This window comes from Procambarus clarkii, chromosome 22, assembly GCF_040958095.1.
Source record: "Procambarus clarkii isolate CNS0578487 chromosome 22, FALCON_Pclarkii_2.0, whole genome shotgun sequence".
Lineage (NCBI taxonomy): Eukaryota > Metazoa > Arthropoda > Malacostraca > Decapoda > Cambaridae > Procambarus > Procambarus clarkii.
The window spans coordinates 11,631,550-11,641,904 of record NC_091171.1 but is presented as its reverse complement, the minus strand read 5'-3'; positions in this window follow the sequence as shown (position 1 = coordinate 11,641,904).

Sequence of the window (10,355 nt, the reverse complement as noted above, 5' to 3'; positions counted from 1 at the left end):
TTTGTGGGGAAATGGTACACAGTTTGTTCCATTTATCTCCCCCCGAGTGTCCCGCTCTCTCTTCCTGATTTGAAACACCACCTAGACTCCTTGCCGGAGCCTGTGCTCCTGCTGGGTGACTTCAATTGTCGTCATTCTCTTTGGGGTGACGTTCTGACGAATACCCGGGGTCGCCTCCTTGAGCCGTTTCTCCTCTCTTCTTCCCTGTCTCTTCTGAATTCTGGTGAGCCCACTCATTTGGACTCTCGAACTCGCACCCTTTCTTGTCTTGATCTTTCTCTCTGCTCTTCTTCTCTTTACTTAGATTTCACATGGCAGGTTCTTGATGACCTCCATGGAAGTGATCATTTCCCCATCCTTGTTTCCTTTTTCTCTTTTCGCCCTTCCCTCTCTTTCCCTAGGTGGCAGTTTGCTAAGGCGGACTGGACCCTATTTTCCCTCAGTGCTACTCTCTCTGACCTCTCCCTTCTGCCCCTCTCTCGCGCTCTCCTCCTTTTTCATGACACTGTCTTCGACGCTGCCCTCCGCTCTATTCCTCGCTCTTCCTCTCGGGGTCCACGGAAGTGCGTTCCCTGGTGGAATGCGGACTGTGCTCGGGCTGTCCGCTGTAAGCGTGCAGCCTGGAAGAAGCACCGCCGTAGGCAGACGACCGATTCTTTTCTTTTCTTTCGGAAAGCGAGTGCGGTGGCCCGTAGGGCCATCCGTACGGCTAAACGTGAATGTTGGGCATCTTATGTCTCGACAATTACGTCCGAAACCCCTCTGGCCCAGATCTGGAAGCGTATCCGCAAGATAGCGGGTAAGTTCGTTCCCGATGTTTCACCGGTCCTTCACCTCCATGATACTCTTGTGGCGGACCCGTTGCAGGTCGCTTCCGAACTGGGTTCCCACTTTTCTTCTGTTAGCTCTGGTCTTCATCTTCCCCAATCTTTCCTTCTTCGTAAACCTGTCCTTGAGTCTCGTCCTTTAGATTTCTGCACTCATCTTCAGCTTCCCTATAATGATCCCTTCTCTCTCTCTGAACTTCGTTCTGCCCTGGCCCTCTGCGGTTCTACGGCGGCGGGCTCCGATGGTATTCATTATGAGATGCTTCGCCATCTCCCTCCGAGCACGTCTCAGTATTTACTGAGTCTGTATAATCGGATCTGGGAGTCGTCGTCAGTCCCTGAGGACTGGCTCGATGCCGTTGTCCTCCCTGTTCGCAAACCGGGGTCTCTGGGTACTTCCCCTAAGGACTTTCGCCCTATTGCTCTCACAAGTTGTGTCTGCAAACTCTTTGAACGTATGGTTAACGTTCGTCTGATGTGGTTCCTGGAACACCATCACCTCCTCTCCCCTTCTCAATTTGGTTTCCGCAAGTGCCGCAGCACGACAGATGTCCTGGTGAACTTGGAGGTCTATATTCGTACTGCTTTTGCTGCGAAGACCTCCGTTGTTGCCGTCCTTTTTGACCTAGAAAAGGCTTACGACACCACTTGGCGTTATCATATCCTATCTCAACTTCATTCTTTTGGCCTTCGTGGTCATCTCCCTCTCTTTCTCCGCAGCTTCCTCTCTCGTCGTTCCTTTCGGGTGCGCCTTGGTACCGCTCTGTCTCCCTCTTTTCAGCAATACGAAGGTGTGCCCCAGGGTAGTGTTCTGAGCACTACTCTTTTTCTGGTTGCCCTCAATGGTCTTCTTTCCTCTCTTCCTTCTGGTGTCTTCTCCGCTCTCTATGTCGATGATCTTACCCTTTGTTGTCAGGGTGATGATTCGCCTCTCCTTCAACGCCGGCTTCAACTTGCGATTGATGCCGTGTCGTCTTGGGCCACAGGTCATGGCTTCAAGTTCTCTACTTCTAAGACTTGTGCCATGACTTTTACGCGGAAACGGGTTGTTCTTCGTCCCTCTTTGTCACTTTATGGTCATCCCCTTGAATACAAAGATTCCGCGAAGCTTTTGGGGTTATTCCTTGACACTCGTTTGTCTTGGTCTCCCCATATCTCTTACCTCCGTGTTGAGTGCTCTAAGTCCCTTACCCTCCTTCGGGTCTTGTCCCATACTTCTTGGGGGGCAGATAGGCGCACTCTCCTTGCTTTACATTCCTCTCTCGTCCTGTCTAAGCTCGATTATGGTTGCCCTGCTTACTCGTCTGCTTCTCCTTCTACTCTTCGCCGTCTTGATGCTTTGCACCATACTGGGTTGCGCCTCAGTTCTGGTGCCTTTCGTTCGACTCCCGTCCTTAGCTTGTATGTTGACACTGGCTTCCTGTCTCTCCAGGACCGCCGTGATCGCTACTGTCTTCGCTATCTTGCGCGGTCCTTGCAACATCCTTCCTCTCGCCTCTGTCGTGCTTTAACTTTTACCCCTCCTGCGGTTCCTGTTCCTCTTCACCACCTCCCTCTTTCTGTCCGGTTATCTCGCCTCCAGGATTCTCTTTCCATTCGTATTTCTGATGTTTCTCCTCGTGTTGTTCCTTCTTTGCCCCCGTGGAGGGTCCCTCTTCCGCGGTTTTGTACATCCTTGACTCGTATCACTAAAGCTTTTACCCCTCCTACAGTTCTAAAACGCCTTTTCCTCGAGCACTTTTCTTCTCACTCCCGCTCCGTTTCTGTCTTCACCGATGGGTCTAAGTCAGCGGACGGTGTTGGCTACTCTGTTGTTTTTCCTGATCGCACTTATATGTGTCGCTTGCCTCCGGAGACTAGCATCTTTACAGCAGAACTTTATGCTATTCTCTATGCTCTTCGTCTCCTGCTTTCTCGTTGTCAGTCTTCCTTTGTGGTTGTTGTTGACTCTCGTAGTGCCCTCATGGCTCTCGGGTGCTTTAATCCAGTTCATCCGGTAGTTGTCGAGATCCAGCATTGGCTGTTTCTCGTTCACAGTAAATTTAAGTCGGTTGAGTTTTGTTGGGTTCCCAGCCATATTGGCGTGTCTTTAAATGAGCGTGCGGATGCTGCCGCTAAGGAAGCTGTCCGCTCTTGTCCCATCTCTCGTAAAGGCATTCCGTATTCCGACTTTTACCCGGTTATCCATTCCTCAGTCCTTACCCGTTGGCAGTCTTCTTGGTTGTCTGTTACTGGTAACAAGCTACGTACTCTTAAATGTTGTGTTTCCTCGTGGCCGTCCTCCTTCCACCGTAACCGGCGGTGGGAAACAGCTCTGGCGAGGTTGCGTATTGGCCATACTCGCTTAACCCATGGTCACTTGATGGAGCGCCGCCCTGCTCCTTATTGTCCTAGTTGCATTGTCCCTCTTACGGTCGTGCATGTCCTTCTTGAATGTCCTGACTTCCAGGACGAGCGTGTGTCTTGCTTTCCGACCGCCCCTCGCGGTCACCTGTCCCTCGATAGAATTCTTGGTGACTCGGATACTTTTGATATCGTTCGCCTTATGCGTTTTTGTTCTCGTATTGGCATCCTTGGTGATATTTAGCGCCCTCTGATTATTTTGCGTATTTGATGGTGCTACATAGCCTTCCCGGTTTGGTGCCTTCTTTTGATAATTACTTACTTGTGTTAGATGTTAATTTTTGACCATTTTGGAACATGGTTCGAGTATGGGAGCCGAGCGGACAGCACGCTGGACTTGTGATCCTGTGGTCTCGGGTTCGATCCCGGGCGCCGGCGAGAAACAATGGGCAGTTTCTTTCACCCTATGCCCCTGTTACGTAGCAGTAAAATAGGTACCTAGGTGTCAGCTGTCATGGGCTGCTTCCTGGGGGTGGAGGCCTGGTCGAGGACCGGGCCGCGGACACTAAAGCCCCGAAATCATCTCAAGATAAGATAGTTCAATATTTTTCGTATTTATGCTGAGACTTGGACCATGCAGATGATGGCCCGTTGTCGTCGTGAGGGGCTTGGTGGATGGCTGCCGGAGTGTGATATGCTCCATGAGTCAGTTCTCTGTCCTTTTGAAGCCTTATGCTCCTGCTGCTGTCTTAACTAATTTTGCCAGAAATCTTTTTTCCTTGTGTTTCATTCCCCCCCCCCCGCCTCCCTCTTCTCCTTTCTAATTGTCATTTCCTACCGACCTTTTGCTAGTCTTGATTATTTATTTATATACAAGAAGGTACATTGGGGGTTAACAGACCATAGGAATTAAGTTGAAATTACATTCTGGTAAAGCCACTAGCACGCATAGCGTTTCGGGCAAGTCCTTAAACTAACATAATTTGTAGATAATTAACAGTAAAATTGACAACAAATGTTTCCAGGTAATTTTAAGGTACAGATAATTTTATGTAGAATGATTACAGTAAAATTGCCAAAAAATGTTTACAGGTACATTGCAAGAAATTTTGACAAAAGCAGATTAGAATAATACACAATAATAAACAAGAATTACTAGGTACATTAGGATAACATTTCAAGGAATAATGCAGTAGAATATTCACTCAAATACAACAACCATAATATCAGCTGATATCTAAAATTACAATGGTAAAGTAATGTGGCTTAGGTACAGGTTCTTTCGGACTACTACTGTTTTGATGCCCGGGTGTTTGGCGAGGCACTCTCACCCATAGAACTGTAGTACCCAATGTCTCAGCGAGGTGGAACCTTTTATTTTCAATCCTCCTTTCGTCGCTGAACCCGATCTCTACGGATTGACGGTTCTTAAGGTGGCAATTGTGGGGCGTATACTCACGACGCACCCCTAGGGGATCCCGGCAAAACCGGTAACATGTCTCTTGTTGGGTGTTGTATCCTCTAATTGTGGCTCCATGGTTGGTACGGGGGCACATTCGTGAATGAAAGCATTCTCTCGTTTCCATGTCGCTGAATACTGTTCCTCTTATGACTTCTTAGGCTCATGGGGTGGGCGACCAAGCCCCCAAGTCGGACTGTTGGAAGACCGGGCTCTGTAGCCCCTGCTGCATTGGGCCCAGACCCAGCTCCTCCTCTGACCCTCCTGACTACTCCCCCCGGCTCCCCTCCCTCCCTCTGTGGTTAGGTCGAGCCACACGCCCCCAGCGGTGACCACCTCGTTCCCTGGCACGGCTTGGTTTCTCATTGTGACTAATGCGTCTTTTAAACCCTCTCTCTCTGGCGGTTCTCAACGCCGTCCCTGCTATGGCCGCATACGCTTAATCCCATCTCATATTAATACATACCAAGCCTTGTTTGGTCCTGCTTCGTGGGCTAAATACTTTGATCTCCTCCCTCTGGATTCTACACCTGACGATTTCTCCCTCCATAAATACCTTGTCGATTCGGTGGATGCCTCTGTTACTTTTAACCCCACCCGTTTCAGTACACATGTCGTTTCTGCTCCTTCACCTGATACAGCTACTCGCTTAGCCGCATTATCCTGCATTGGGGAGACCCCTGTTTGGGTCTCCAAAAACACTCGGTTAAATGCCAGTGTTGGCACCGTTCGCCCTCACCATGCTGCAACTGGTGTTAGGGACCTGAAAGACTGCCATGAGGATATTAAACATATCCTCGAAGCCAAAGCTATCCTGTCCTGGTGGACACGTTCATTCGACCCCTTCGTGGTCGCCACCATCAGCCCCTTCTAGTTGTGAAAATCATCTTTGATAGTAGGACCCTTCCGCCCTCTATCATTCTTGCTAGTGCTAGGTGCTCAGTTCAGGAGTACATCCCCTCTCCTAGACTTTGTAATACATGCTGAAAGTTCGGGCTTGGTGCCCTCAAATGCACAAGTCTTGTTTCTCTATGCCCCATGTGTGGGGACGATAGCCACTCTTAAGACAGATTGCTCATCTCCCCAGGATCGTTGCCTCAATTGCGGTGAGGCCCACCCTACCTTCTTCCGCACTAAGAATCCACTACAAGCTTGAGGAAGCAGTCCTCGACTTGAAACACCGGGATAGTTTGACTTTTCCTGAGGCGAGACGCCAAGTCCGCCGTCTCCACCCTTTCACTGGCGTGTCTTATGATCGCTTATTGCATTCTACCTCTCCTCGTCCTTCCCACCTTCCTCAGTCCCACAACCACTTCCAGGCCTTGGACCCGGACACGCCCACCACCACCTTCCCTGTTCCTTTACATCCTGTCCCAGAAGGTCTCCCTCCTGCTTCTCCTTCTGGAGCTTTCCCCTTCCTGCCATGTCTGCCATATCTCCTGTGTCTTCTTTTCCTTCTCCCCCCCCCCACCTGCTCCTCCTTTCTGTCCCTCCACACTATCTCTTGGCCCTCCACCCTGCCTGTCTGTCCAGGCTGATGTCCATCATCCTCCCAGCAATCTTCATGTTGTTCACTCCCGTTCTTCTTCTGCTGAGACCCTTGAGTCTGTTGCCCAGTACGTTGTTGCTAGAATACCTGTCTCTGAGTCAGAAACGTAAGCCTGGCTCCTCTCCAGCGGGTAAGAAGGCATCGCTTTCTTCCTTGCCCCCCAACTCTGACTCTATCACTTCGTCCCCTCCTATTTCGGTGGTCGGGCCCCCTGTCCCAAATATCGAGGTTTCTTTCGCCCCCAATTCCCTCTCGGTTGCTGCCCTTGCTGAGGTGCACTCCCCAGTTTCTACCCCTCCCCCTTCTGCTGTCCTTGACAGCCCCTCTCAGTTGTCTCTTCCCCCCTCCGGACCCTGTCCGTCTGCCTCTGGTCTGTCCTCCTGCTCCCTTCCCTCCATCCTTATCAAGTTTACCCATGCCCCCTAACCCTGATTTAACTGATCCTGATCCTGATCCTGATCCTATTCCTGATCTTGAGCTTCTTTAATATGCTGTGTTCTTCTTTCTCTTTGTTTCTTCATTGTTCTCTATTGCTGTCCATTTTATTTTCGATAATGTCTCTTCTTTAATGGAATATTCGTGGATTTTATGCCAATTTCCATGAACTCCAACTTCTGATTACATAGTTTTCGCCACTTTGTGTTTGTCTCCAGAAGCTGATTCTTGGTGCTCGTCCTGGTCATTTTCGTGGTTATTCCTTCCCCTCTTCCCCCTCCCCCCCTGCTCTTGCTGGGTCCATAACTCTACTGCTCTCTTGATTCTTACCGATATTCCTTTCGTCCCCCTACTGTTTCCATCGCCTATCCATTGTTCTGCTGCCCGTGTTTTTGAGTAAACAGATATAGTGTTCCATTTATCTTCCCCCAAATGTCCCGCTTTCCCTTCCTGATCTTAAGCACCTCCTAGACTCCTGCCGGAGCCGGTGCTCCTTTTGGGTGATTTTAACTGTCGACATTCCCTCTGGGATGATGATCTGACAAAAACCTGGGGCCGCCTTCTTGAACCGTTTACCCCCTCTTCTTCCCTGTTTTTTCTGAATTCTGATGAGCCCACCCATGTGGACTCTCGAGCTCGCACCCTTTCCTGTCTTGATATTTCTCTGCTCGTCGTCCCTTTACTTAAATCTAACGTGGCGAGTTCTTGATGACCTCCATAACAGTGACCATTTCCCCATCCTTGTTTCCTTTTTCTCTTTTCACCCTCCCCTCTCCTTTCCTAGGTGGCAGTTTGCCAAAGCTGATTGGAACCTATTCACCCTCCATGCTACTCTCTCTGACCTCTCCTCTCTGCCTCTTCCTTGTGCCCTCCTCCTTTTTCATGACACTGTCTTCGACTCTGCCCTCCACTCTATTCCTCGCTCTACCTCCCGGGGCATGCAGAAGTGCGTTCCCTGGTGGAATGCAGACTGCTTGGGCTGTCCGCCCGGTGTAAGCGTGCAGCCTAGAAGAAACACCGACGCTGGCAGATGATCGATTCATTTATTTTGTTTCTGAAAGCAAGTGTGGTGGCCCATAGGGCCATCCGTACAGCTAAGCGTGAAAGTTGGAAATCTTATGTATCCACCATTACGTCCGATACTTCTCTGCTGCAGATCTGGAAGAAGATCCGCAAGATTGCGGTAAGTTCGTTCCAGATGTCTCGCAGGTTCTTCACCTCCGTGGTACTCGGGTGGCGGACCCAGTGCAGGTCACGACCGAACTGGGTTCCCACTTTCCTCTGGTTCTCATCTTCCTTCTTCGTAAGCCCGTTCTTGAATCCCATCTCTTAGATTTCCACACATCTCCGCCTTCCCTATAACGATCCCTTCTCTCTCTTTGAATTTACGGGCTCACCATAGCCCGTGCTACTGGAACTTATTGTTCTGAGTAGCGAATCTTAAACAACAACATCTCTCTGAATTTCAGTCTTCCCTGCCCCTCGTGGTTCTACGGCAAAGGGCTCGAATGACATTCATTATGAGATACTTTGCCATCTTTCTCCTTGCACGTCTCAGTATTTACTGGGTCTGTATAACCAGGTCTGGGATTCATCGTCAATCCCTGAAGACTGGCTCGATGCCATTGTACTTCCCATTCGGAAACCGGGGTCTCTCGGGACATCCCCTAAAGACTTTCGCCCTATTGTTCTCACGAGTTGTGTCTGCAAACTCTTTGAGCTTATGGTAAATGTTCGTCTGATGTGGTTATTGGAACACCATCACCACCTCTCCTCAATTTGGTTTTTGCAAGTGCCGCAGCACGACTGATTTCCTGGTGAACTTGGAGGTCTATATTCATGTTGTTTTTGCTGCGAAGACCTCTGTTGTTGCTGTCCTTTTTGATCTGGAAAAGGCACAACCTGGAGATAACATATTCTGTCTCAACTTCGTTCTTTTGGCTTTCGTGGTAATCTCCCTCTCTTCCTCCAAAGCTTCCTCTCTCGTCGTTCCTTTCGAGTCAGGCTTGGTCCCACACTCTGCCTCTTTTCGGTAATACGAAGGTGTACCGCAAGGTAGTGTTCTGAGCACTACTCTTTTTCTGGTTGCCCTCAATGGTCTTTTTTCCTCCCTTCCTTCTGGCATCTTCTTTGCTCTTTATGTCAACGATCTTACTCTTTGCTGTCGGGGTGATGATTCGCCTCTCCTTCAACGGCGGCTTCAGCTTGCGATTGATGCCGTGTCGTCTTGGGCCACCAATCATGGCTTCAAATTCTCTGCCACTAAGGCTTGTGCTATGACTTTTATGTGAAAGCATGTCGTCCTTCATCCTTCTTTGTCGCTTTATGGTCATTCCCTTGTGTACAAATATTCCGCGAAGCTTTTGGGGTTAATCTTTTGACACTCATTTGTCTTGGTCGCCCCATATCTCTTACCTCCATGTTGAATGCTCTAACGTCCTTAACCTACTTAAGGTTCTGTCAAATACTTCTTGAGGAGCAAATAAGCGCGCTCTCCTCTCTTAACATTCTTCTCTCATACTGTCAAAACTCGATTATTGCTGCCCTGCTTACTCTTCTACTTCTCCTCCTACTCTTCGCCGTCTTGATCCTTTGCACCATACTGGGTTGCACCTCAGCTCTGGTGCCTTTCGTTCGACTCCTACCCTCAGCTTGTACGTTGACAATGGCTTCCTGTCTCTCCAGGACCGCTGAGACAGCTATTGTCTTCGCTACCTTGCGCGGTCCTTACAACACCCTCACTCTCGCCTGTGTCGTGCTTTGACTTTTCCCCCTCCTGTAATTCCTGTTCCCCTTCACCACCTCCCTCTTTCTGTCCGGTTGTCTCACCTGCAACGTTCTCTTTCGGTTAGTATTACTAATATTTCTCCTCGTGTTGTTCCGTCCTTACCCCCGTGGATGGTCCCCTTTCCTCACTATTGCAAATCCCTGACCAACATCACTAAAGCTTTTACCCCTCCTACGGTTCTGAAACACCTTTTCCTTTAACACTTTTCTTCACATTCCCGCTCATTTTCCATCTTCACTGATGGGTCTAAGTCGGCAGATGGTGTAGGCTACTCAGTTGTTTTTCCTGACTACACCTATGTCGCCTGCCTTCAGAGGCTAGCATCTTCACGGCAGAACTTTATGCTATTCTCTATGCTCTTCGTCTCCTGCTTTCTCACTGTCAAGCCTCCTTTGTGGTTGTAGTTGACTCTCGTAGTGCCCTCATGGTTCTGGAGTGGAGAAGGAGTGGGGAAAGAAGACACAGGAGACATGGCAGACTGGGTAGGGAGGGGGGTAAACTTCAGATGGAGAACCTGGAGGGGGCCCCATCGGGACAGAACGTAAAGGAACAGGGGAGGAGGTGGTGGGCGTGTCCGGGTCTATGATCTAGAAACTGTTGTGAGACTGAGTAAAGTGGGAAGGACGAGGAGAGGTAGAACACAACACGCAAGTGTAGGATACGCCAGCAAAAGGGGCCAGATGGCGAACTTTGCGTCTTGCTTCAGAAGACAGACGATCGCAGTGTTTCAAGTTGTTTCAAACTTCCTCGAGTTTGTAGTGTATACACGAGCGGGAGAAGGTAGGGTGGGCCTCACCGCAATTGAGGCAGCGAGCCTGGGGAGAAGTGCGCTCGGACTTAGAATGATCATCGGCCCCACACATGGGGCATAGATACACAATACTTGAGCATTTGAGGACACCATGCTCGAACTTCTACCACTTATTGCAAAAATCTATAGGCAAAAATTCCCTA